This window comes from Castor canadensis, chromosome 11 (assembly GCF_047511655.1).
Source record: "Castor canadensis chromosome 11, mCasCan1.hap1v2, whole genome shotgun sequence".
In the NCBI taxonomy this organism is placed as follows: domain Eukaryota; kingdom Metazoa; phylum Chordata; class Mammalia; order Rodentia; family Castoridae; genus Castor; species Castor canadensis.
Genome location: NC_133396.1, coordinates 3496419 through 3508455, shown reverse-complemented (window position 1 = coordinate 3508455; position 12037 = coordinate 3496419).

The following is a 12037-nucleotide window of genomic DNA, read 5'->3' as shown; positions in this document are numbered from 1 at the left end:
TCCTGACCTCTTCTGATTGCTCATTGAACAATTCTTCCCCATCCTCACAGTCACCTCCAGCATGGGATAGGCTGTGGGAACCTCACCTGTGTACTTGGGGACCAGCTAAGCCCTGAACAGCCTTGTTCTTCCCAGGAGATGCAGGTGGCCCTCAGGTGGGGCAGCCAGAGCTGGTCACAGTGGCAGAAGGCAGGGATGTGCTCTCTGGGAGTAGCAGAAGCTGTGACATAGTCCCCTGGCCAGGCCTGCAGCCTAGGCAACTGTACAAGGATCCTGTTGTGACAAAGGACCACAAACTAGGTGACAAAAACCAATGGGAATATATTCTGTCATAGTCCTGGAGGCCACAAGTTCAAAATCAAGGTGTGTGGAGGGCTGTGCTCCCTCCGAAGGCTCTAGGGGAGACACTTTCAGCTTCCGATGACCTCAGATATATCTCTGCCTCCTTTGTCTTCACATGACCTCATTCCCTATGTGTCATCACACACCACCCAATTTTCTCTCTCTCTTTTTTTTTTTTTTTTTTGGTATGACTGGGGTTTGAACTCAGGCCTTTACACTTGCAAAGCAGACACTCTACTGCTTGAGTCATACCTCCTGTCCATTTTGCTTTGGTTATTTTGGAGATGGGGTTTTGTCCAGGATGGCCTCAAACCTCAATCCTTCTGATCTCAGCCTCCCAAGTAGCTGGGATTACAGGTGCCTGGCTCCCATCTTCTCTTGTAGGAACACGTGGTTGGGTTCAGTGCCTAAATCCAACATGATCTTCTCTGGAGATCTTTAACTTAATTATATTTACACAAACTCTGCTTCCAAGTAAGGTCACATGCACAAGTACCTAAGGTTAGAACATGTGAGTATCTTTTTAGGGTATACAATGCAACCCGCTACAACAACTCCAGGCCTGAATGCACACATCAACAGCCCCCTTTAAACCTGAGTGGTAAAGGACAGATGTTTCTGCTGCTTCTTTTCATTGCTGGCCAACTGGGTTAGCAGCCAGGTCCTTCTCCAACTGCCAGCAGGCAGCTCGGAAGCTGGAGCCAGCAGGCTGGCAAATAGCTGGCCTCCTGCCCTTGCCTGGTGCTGGGGGAGTCTTCATGGCTATGCTCAGCCTTGGGTTGGGGCCAGACCAAGCAGGACACTGTAGTCCTGTTGTCTGTGGGACAAAGGCCCCTTCTTTAAAGAGCTGAGGTGATTTTCATGCATCTGGGAGCAGGGGGACAAGTGCATTTCCCAAAGGTGCCGGAAGGAATGAGCTCACTCAGGTGATACCGACTGTCCTCTCTCCAGGGACAGTCATGCGGCCCACGTACACCTGTCTTGCCATGGCCCAGCCTCCAAGGGAAAGGAGGTAGTGTTTGATGCTCACTCAGCGTCCTTCCATGTCCCTCACTCTTGAGTTCCCCCTTCGTCATTTATCCTCCCACTCTTTCTCCAGATAGTAGCTTGCTCCTGCTCTGTGGCAGCCCATGTGCTGGGCGATGGGGACATAATGACAAGTAAGATATGACCCTTGCCTTCTGGAGGACTTTTCCAGTGGTGGGACATGGGTGCTAGCCTTCTCCAAGAACTGCGTGCTTGGCTGGTACGAAGTTACCTGCTCTCCGATGCCCTCACCAGGCAGTGAACTCAACACAACCTGTCTGTGTTGACTGTCCCCTGCTCCTGGGAAATTGACTGTCACGGGAACAGCCCTGCACACTCAATTGCAACAGAAATATTACTGTTTTAGCAAAAAGACTCAGAAACAGCTGATGACTCAGCCATAGGGAAGACCAGCTTATATTAGGACTTTCCGGAGGCTTTGGGGCCAGGGAGGGGGATGAGGAGGGCACAGCTGACCCTAGACTTCAAGGATAATTTTCTGTAGGGTTCACTTTGGGAACACAATGCATTATAGGAAGCTGGCACTATTGAGCCACAGTAACTGTGGATAAAATGAGCCATTCTTGACCAGATCATGAAAAACAAAACAAAATAAGCTAAAACAAAACAAAACAACAAAAACCCCAGAACGTTACATAAAGTAACAAATAAGACAAGGCTCCACACAAAAGAATGGAGTGTGCCCTACCTCACACCATACATAAAGATGAGCTCAAAATGAATCAAAGCCTATAAAAGAGCTAAACCCATGAAGTTCTTAGAAGAAAACCTAGACATAGGTCTTCCTGACCTTGCGTTATATGAGTTTCTCAGATTTGACACCAACAGCACAAGGAAAGAACAAAACGATAAATCGAATGTCATCAAAAATTTAAACTTGGCATGGAGGTGTGGCTCAAGTGGTAGAGCACCTGCTTTACAAGTGTCAAGCCCTGAGTTCAAACCCCAGCCCCACCAAAAAATTTTTTAAAAAAAGAATTACTTAAAAAATGTAAACTTCTGTGTTTGAAAGGACACCATTAAGAAAATGAAAAGAGAATTACAAACTGGGAACAAACATTTGCAAATTGCTTATGTGAAAGAGACTTGTATCTGGAAGACATGAAGAACTCTTGTAATGCAATAAAAAGATAAATCATCCAATTAAAAATGAGAAAAAGATTGGAAGAAACATTTCTCCAAAGAAAGCAAACAAGTAGCCAGCACACGCACAAACAAATGTCTGACATTCATAGCCTCCAGGGAAATTCAGTTCAAAACCACAGTGAGCTAGCTGTCACTTCGCAGCAAACAGGATGGCTAGAACCAAGAACGCAGATAACAACAAGTGCTGATGGGGTGTGGAGCAATTGCTGCTTGCACGCTGCTGCCCAGAATGTAAAATGGTGCAACCTCTTTGGAAAACGGTCTGAACGTTCCTCTAAATCCTCAGTGTGGGACCACTGTTGACCAAACAATTCTACTTCTAGGTTTAAATCCAAAAGAAATGAAAGCACAGTCCGCCCAAAAACCTGTAGATGGATATTCACAGCAGAATTCACAATAATAAAAAAAACCTAGATAAAACCCAATATCCATCGACCATGGCTGAAGTACTGATCTATACTATAATGGATGAACGCCAAAAACATTATCCAAGGGGAAAGAAGCCAGACACGGAAGGCCACATATGGTATGAGTCCCCTTCTGTGACAGCTAGAATGAGCCAATCTATAGACAGAGAGGAGAGTAAGGGTTCCCAGGGGCTGGGGTGTGGAGAATGGGAGAAACGGGTTTGTGGTTTCTTCTTGGAATGATGAAAATATTCCCAAACTGATTATAATAGTGGCTGTATAACTGTGACCACACTAAAATCCATTGAATTAATTATAACTTTAAATGGCTGGTGTGTCACGTTTGAATCTTCAAAAAAACCGGATGGTTTGTACAGTATGAGAATTTTGTCTTCATAAAGCAGATATAAAAAATCAAAAATAAACTCCTCAAAATATCAGGTTTCCTTGCCCTTTGCAATTGAGGGCTGGGAAGTCTTGGGAATCTGAGTTATCACCTTCAGGGTCAGCCCCATGGCTCTAGGCTTGGCTTAGGATGGGGCCGGGGCCGGGACCAGGGGCCAGTAGGTAGGATGGGAGTGTCAGGGATCACTCTTCCAGGAACATTACTGAACCAGCAGTTTTGAATCACCCCATGGGTGAGCTCATGCAAATGCAAGAGGCTGACTCAGGTTCCAGGGGAAGCATTCCAGAAGGAATGAGTAATTGAGAGCCATGCTTTTCCCTCTCGAATCTCTGCACAGCTTGGTAGGGGTCAGGAAGGCAGAGTGACCTCAAGTGCCCTCACCCCGAGTGGCCTCAGCATTCAGCCCCTCCCAGTGCAGGATGGGGGACAGCCCATGCCTCACACAGATGGCCAAGGCGGACAAGGAATTTCCACTTTAGAAACTTCTCTAGATAGGCTTAGAAGTCCATATGCTCTGGGTAATTTGGAAACCTTCCTGCCTAGACAGAAAATGTCCCTCCAACTGTTCAGTTGGGATGTCACTAAGTTGGGTGTTCACGCAGCTTGAGATCCTACTTACTAAAGATATGTGACAAGAAGTATGACATGCTCACTGTTGGAGGAGAGTCTCACAGGAGAGTTGTCACCGTCAACTTAAAATAACTATACTTGCTACCTCCAGAGAGACCAAGGAAGGCAAGGTGGAGAATTGTGGCAGAGAACGTTTACAGTAATGGTAAAGAAACAAACAGAAAACTCTAGAAGTGAAAAACTGTACGAAGGGGACTAAGAACTTAAATATAACAGAGTATTATACAGAGCCAAAGACAAAAAAAAATCAGAGAATTGGAAGATAAATCAGAAGAAAGGAATGCAAAGAAGCACAGAGAAATCAAAGAATGGAAAATACAGATAAGGACATCTCTGCACAAAAGTGATGCTTCCAGAAAACTCGGTCACCAAAGGTGGAAGGTGCTGTGAGACCAAAGAAAAAGACAGCCAGCCAGGTGTGGTGGTGCACACCTGTAATCCCAGCACTCAGAGGAGGAGGCAGGAGGATCTTGAGTTCTAGGCCAGTCTGGATGACATAGCAAGACAGGTACTAGAGAAAAGGTTAGATCAAAAAGAATTAACCTAGAAGGTAACACCCACGCACAGGAAATCAATGTGAGTCAATGCCCTGTATAGCTATCCTTATCTCAACCAGCAAAAACCCTTGTTCCTTCCTGTTATTGCTTACACTCTCCCTACAACAAAATTAGAAATAAGGGTAAAATAGTTTCTGCTGGGTATTGAGGGGGTGGGGGGGAGAGGGAGAGGGTGGAGTGGGTGGTAAGGGAGGGGGTGGGGGCAGTGGGGAGAAATGAACCAAGCCTTGTATGCACATATGAATAATAAAAGAAAAAGAAAAAAAAGAAAAAAGAAAGTTTATAATGAAGATTAAAAAAACAAACAAACAAACAAAAAACTAAAACCAAAAACAAAAAAAGAAAGAAAGAGGCAGACAGACCCAGGATTGCACAAAGGGTCAATTGCAATTGACCAGGGACTTACAGACAGAAGTGTGTCTCCAGCAGCAGCAACACAGGTGGGGCCTTGTACCCCAAAGCAGGAGGAAGGGGTTTATATGCTAAGCTAGACCATGATGGGCCAGCCATAATCAGAATGTACCCAGCCTTTGTCAAAAGCTACTACTGTGTCCAACAACAGTTAAAAAAACAATCCGGGCATCAGTGGCTGGCATGCCACACTCGGCTGATTATCTTAAAGACTTTGTCCTGTGGGGCTTGAGATGTGTGCCAGGGTCACCTGGTGGACAAGGCAGTGGTGACGACCAAGATGGCTGTAGTCACGTCAAGCTGAATCCTGACAAGTTTCAACAGAAAAGCCCAACATATGTGTGACTGGAGTCCCGGGAGGAAAAATGGGAGAGAAAAGGCAACAGAAATAGCATCTGAAGACAAAACAGCTGAGAAATTCCCCACTTTGACCAAAGTTCCTGTGACACTGATTCAAAAGCCCAGTGACTCTCAAGCAGGATAGATAAAAGCAAGTCCACACCAAACATGGAACAGTGTAGTAAAACCATAAAAAGCTAACGCCAAAGAAAAACAGGAAAGGGGGCGTCTTTTCTTTCAGGGGAGCTCTAATTAGTATGACATTTGACCCCTCGACAGAAGTAGCAGATCCAAAAGATAATAGAATGGTTTATTGAAATGGCTGAAAAAAATACTGCCAGTCCATTCCCCATTAAAATACGAAAGGCAGACATTTGCAAATGAACAAAAATTGGAAGAATTTTCACTGAGTGGAGTGGGGCCAGAGGGAAGGTCAGAGATGCAGGAACAAAGGAGGAATAGCGACAGTGGTGATAAACTTGGTGGTAATTGAATGAACGGGGCTTGTAAAAAATAATAATCTTGGAAGATCCTCAAGGTGCTAAACTTAGCATCATCCCTGTGACTCAGAAGTCCTACCCTTGATCATATCCGAGAGAAATAAAAACATGCTCCTTGGCCAAAACTTGTGCACAACTGTCTATAGCAGCATTGTCAGAGTAGAAAAAGGCATTTATTTATCCATCCATGAATAAATAAATGAATAAAATGTGATGTACCTGGACAGTGGAATATTATTTTAGCAATAAAAGATGTAAATCAAGCTGGGCACTGTGGCTGCCCCCTGTAATCCTGGCTACCTACTCAGGAGGCAGACAGAGGTCAGGAGGATCACGGATCGAAGCCAGCCCAGGTAAATAGTTTGGGAGAGCCTATCTCAAAAAATATGCAACACAAGACAGGGCTGGCAAAGTGGCTCAAGTAGTAGAGCACTTGCTAGCAAAAAAAAACCAAAAACATGCTGAGTGAAGGAAGTCAGTCACAGAAGATCGCACGTGGTGTGGTTTCGCTTCATAACTGTACAACTCTGTGAATACGTGAAAAGCCACTGAATTGTGTTCTTTAGGAGAACAAATTATATAAGTTACAGCTCAATAATACTATTAAAATAACGTCTATTCTAGCTGGTGCCAGTCATCCCAGCCGCTCAGGAGGCATAGGTAGTAGGATCTCAGTCTGAGGCCATCCCTGGGGGAAAATCCAGGAGACCCTACCCGAACCAATAAACTGAAATGTAACTAAAATAGAACTATAAACTGAAAAATAACTAAAGTTAAAAAAAAAAAAAGCTGGGGCGTGGCTCAAGTGGTAGAGTAACTGCCTAGCAAGCAGGAGGCCCTGAGTTCAACCCCAGTATCTCAAAAACAAAAAAGAAAAGAAAAAGAAACTATTCTTGAGAAAGACTTTATGTCAGCTCTACTAGACCAAGACTTTAAAACAGCTCTTAAAGATGCTCAAAAAGCTAAAAGCACCTGGTGCTGATGGCTCACACCTGTAATCCTAGCTACTTAGGAGGCCGAGATCGGGAGGATTGTGGCACAAGGCCAGCCTGGGAAAACAGTTCATAAGACCCATCTCCAAAATAACCAGAGCAAAATGAACTGGAGGTGTGGCTCAAGTGGGTGAGCGCCTGCTTTTCAAGCACGAAGCTCTGAGCTCAAACCCCAGTCCCAGCAAAACAACAAAATCCTAAAGGCACCTGTGGAGAAAGTCAAGATAATGATGCATGAGTAAAAAAACCCAGAAAACTTACAAAGACCTAAAGAGCAATTCTACAACTGAAAAAAGCATTATGACCGAAATGTAAACATTCCTATAGTGATCAAAGGCACATTTGAGCAAAAGAAAGATGAATTTGAAGACCGGACAATGGGAGGGATGAAGTCCAAGTAACAGCAGGAAAGGAAACGGAAGGTAATAAGCAGGGTCTGAAGGCCCCGCAGGACACCATCAGGTAGACCAACGCACACCTTGTGGAGTCCTAGAAGGAGACGAGAGTCAGGGGAGCTGAAAGAATAATGGCGGGGAACTCCCAGGTTAGACTGAAGATGTGAATGCAGCATCCAGGAACCTTAAGGCACCCTTCAGTAAGAAAACCTCAGAGAATCGCGCCACGGCACGTTATAACCAAGCTTTGAAAAGCTAAAGAGTGAATCTGAAAGAAGCAAGAGAGAATCACCTTGTCACATACACTAAGGTTGTCAGCAGTTCTCCCACCAGAAACTAGGGGGGCCAGGAGCAGTGGGATGACATATTTAAAATGCTGGAAAAAAATATCCATCAGCCGAGAAACCTATATCTAGGGCTGGTGGAGTGGCTCAAGTGGAAGAGCATCTGCTTAGCAAGCTCAAGGCCCTGAGTTCAAAACCTGGTACGGCAAAGAAACCTGTATCCAGCAAAACTATCCTTCAAGCAATTAAGCAATTAAGACATTCCCAGATAAACAAAAATTGAAGGAGTTCTACCACCAGACCTGTCCTGCAAGAAATGTTCAAGGACGTCCCATGCATTGAACAAAAGCCCACCAGACAGTACCTGAAGGCAGCCTGAAGAAATAAAAATGGAGCCAGGCACCGGCCAGATCCCTTCCCATCTCCTTTCGTGTGCACTGGACATACATTTTCTTTCTGGTTATGGTGATTACATTTAAAATACTACAGCCGGACCCCTGCGATTTGAATTTACACCAGCGCAGCTTTGATAACGTCAACAACCTCTGGTCTTTGTAGCTCGGTCCCTGCCCCCTCAGCTGTTACTGTCACCATAGCTCATAGCTGGTGTCCCAAACACACTGATGATTCTCCTAAGTGCATCAGTGTCTTCCATTAGGGGAGAAACAGATGTGTTAGGCCACACTCCTGTCACACCGACTTTCAGACTGATTTTTAGTGTACTGATAGTTTCAATCCTGTGCAAAACACAATGTTAAAAAACACTAGCATGCAAAATGTCCACTTATTTACCTTTATTGAGGCCTTTCCTTCCTTCCTCCCTTCTTTCCTTCCTTTCTTTATTTTTGCAGTATTGGGGTTTGAGCTCAGGGCCTGCACCTTGAGCCACTCCACCAGCTCTTTTTTTTTTTTTTGGTGATGGGTGTTTTCTAGATAGGGTCTCACGTAGTACTTGCCTGGGCTGGCTTTGAACTAGGATCCTCCTGATCTCTGCCTCCTGAGTAGCTAGGATTACAGGTGTGAGCCACTGGCGCCTGGCGAGAAAGGGATCTAACCATTTCACTACAAAAATCCACCAAAACACCAAAAGAGGACAGTAATGCAGGAAACAAGAGACATAGGAGAGCTACATGTCACATGGGAACAAATAGCACAATGACAGAAGTAAGTCCTGCCTTATCAGAAGTGATTTCAATGTGATGGACTAAATTCTCCAGTCAAAAGACAATGATTATGAGCTGGAGGTGAGGCATGAGCGGTAGGGCGCCTGCTTTGCAAGTGTGAAGCCCTGTGTTCAAACCCCAGTCCCACCAAAAACCAAAAAAGACAGTGATTAGCAGAGTGGGTGAAACACGGCTCATGCTGTCTGCAGGAGACTCACTCGAGATCCAAACACAGAAAGTGAGAGGATGGAAAAAGATATCCTATGCAAACAGGAGCCAGAAGAGGGCAGGGATGGCCACACTGATATCAGAAAAACAAACTTAAAATAAAAAGGTTTCTAAGAGACAAAGGACATTATATATTTACAAAGGTTTAGCAGAACAAGATGATAAAACAATTGCAATAATTGTAGTAGTAAGAGACTATCAAAATACCTGGAGCATAACCGGAGAGTTCTGATTTCCAACAGCAGTTGGAGAATTGATGCCCTACTCTCAATAATGGAAAGAAAGCCAGGCGCCGTGGCTCACGCCTGTAATCCTAGCTACTCATGAGGCAGACATCAGGAGGATCATGGTTCGAAGCCAGCCCCAGGCAAATAGTTCATAAGACCCTATCTCAAAAATATTCAACACAAAACAGGGTTGGTGGAAAGACTCAAGGGGTAGGCCCTGAGTTCAAGCCCCAGTAATACTACTACAAAAAACCCAGAAAGAATGACCAAATAGAAGGTATGTAGAGGACTTAAACAACATAATAAGCCAGGTGCCAGTGGCTCACGTCTGTAATCCTAGCTACTTAGGAGGCTGAGATTGAGAGAAGGGAAACTTAAGGCCAGCCCCGGCAAATAGTTTGTGAGACCCCATCTCCAAAATATTCAGAGCGAAATGGACTAGAGGTGTGGCTCAAGCCGTAGAGCACCTGCTTTGCAAGCACAAAGGGCTGAGTTCAAACCCCAGTCCCACCAAAACATAAACCGACCAGACCTACGAGGCACGTAAAGAACTGACCCCCACAACATTTTCACACTCTTCTCAGCTGCACGTGGGAGGTTTTCCAGGGTAGATCGTGGAAAGTGTCCGCAGGTCTCAAAGGGTATCATACACTGTGCTTTCTATGAGACAACGTTAGACGTCAATAACAGAAGCAAGACAGGAAATTTCATGAAATTATGGAAATTCAATGACCCATAGATAAGTTACAAAGTACTTAGATCAATGAAGAGAAAGCCAGAGTGGGTGGAATGGTTCCAGAAGCAAGAGCGCCTGCCTAGCAAGCGTGAGGCGCTGAGTTCAAATTCCAATGCTGCAAAAACAACAAAAAAAAGTAAAGAAAAACACAACATCTAAAACTTATGGGACCCAGCAAAGGCAGCGCTAATGGGGAAGTTTACGGCTGCGTATGTTAATAAATAAGAAAGGTCTCAAGGACCTGCGTTAGTCAGTTTTGTGCAACTGTAACTGGATAACGAAGGGAAAAGATTTATTTTGGTTCCCAGCTTTGGAGGTTTCTGCCCTTAATTGGTTGGCTTTGTGGCCTCCGGGACTGTGCAGAGATGTACATCAAGGCGGAAAGTGAACTTGGAGCAAACCCTTCAGCTCATGCCAGGGAGAAAAATAAGACAGGAGGAAAAAGGGACTGGGGTCCTGCTCCCCTCTTCAAGGGAACCCTGCCAATGGCCTGAAGACCTCTCTCTAGGCCCCATCTCTTTATTTTTGGTGGTCTAGGATTTGATTTTTTTTCGTGTGTGTGGAACTGGGGTTTTAAACTCAGGGCTTCCTGCTTACAAAGGAACCTCCAGTCTGATTTTTTCGGGGGAGTACTGGGGTTTTGATATCAGGGTCTCACGCTAGCTGGGTAGGTGCTCTACCACTTGAGCCACACCTCCAGCCCCTGGTGCTGGGAGTTTCGAACTCTGGGCTGACCCCTTGCTGCACAAGCACTCTACTATTTGAGCCACACTCCCAGCCCTTTTTGTTTCAGCTTATTTTTCAGGTAGGGTCTTGCTTTTTTCCAGGCAGGCCTCAAACTGCAATCCTTCTATCTCCACCTTCCAAATCACTGGGATTACAAATGTGTGTCACCCCACCCAGCTTTATGCTCCAACTTTAAAGACTTCACCACCTCCTTGTATCACCATGGAACCAGGACCAAGCCTTTGACACACCGCCTTTTTCTTTTTAGTACTGGGATTTGAACTCAGGGCTTCACACTTGCTAGGCAGGTGCTCTGCCCCATGAGTCACACCTCCAGCCCTCTTTTTTTGTGATGGGTTTTTTTGAAATAGGGCTTGGAGAACTATTTGCCCAGGCTGGCTTTGAACTCTATCTTTCTGATCTCTGCCTCCCTCATAGCTAGCATTAGAGTCGTGAGTCACTGCCATCTGACTCTCACACTCTTGACTGTCTCTCTGACTCAGTGTCTGTCTCGCTCCACTTGCTGTTTGAGCATCTGCTGCCTCTGGACTTCCTGCCACCCCTCTTCTGTCTCTGTGGGACCTGTAAGTGACACAGCTCCTATTATTTCCTGATCGTTGTGTTGTCTTCCTTGGCCTAACCCAACCACACACCTGAACCTACTGTCTGCAAGAGCAGCCATCTTGGTAGGAAGAAACTGGACACACATCAGACAGGAGCCACAGAGGCGTCTGCTGGTATAAACAAGTTTCCTGTGAGAGGGACACCTGGTCACAGATCAGATGCTCAGATGACCATCAGGTCACCTTGCTCTGAATGCTTACTGCCTCTCTGGGAGCCCTGTCAGGGCAGGGCTAGGATTTGTTGCCATTCTCCAGAGAGAGACTGAACTAGAAGGAAAAAAGAAATCACACCCACCACTGAATAGCACCCTTAAAACTGGTTAAGATGGTAATTTTTTGTTATGTATATTTAACCATAATAAAATATTTGAAAAAAAAATGCAGGAAGGTGAGAAGTGAACGGTTTGTTGGGGTTGGGGCAAGGACTTGATTGTGTTTTAAGTTCTATGTAATTCGTTCCTTGTGAGGTGCACATGCAACCTTCTTAATATAATAAGGCATAAAAAGTTGTACCTCCCCTATTATAGCAAATATTCAATAGAAGCTGGTTATTTTAGTTTAAAATAAAGTATCCCTTAGAGTAAAAAAAAAAAGAATATATATATATATATATATATATATATATATATATATATATATATATACTATACTATAGTGAAGTTATGATTTTGAAAAAGGAAACATGTTATTTTATCTAATTTTTCAGTTTGTCTAGCAAATGTGAGGCCCTGAGTTGAAACCCCAGCGCTGCCAAAAAAAAAAAAAAAAAACTTACAAAAAAAATCTCATTAATAAATGTTGTTGAATATCTATGGAAAAATATCCCTAACCTGCATAAACTCCTCCAGAAAAGAGGAAAAAGGGAATCTTTTCCAACT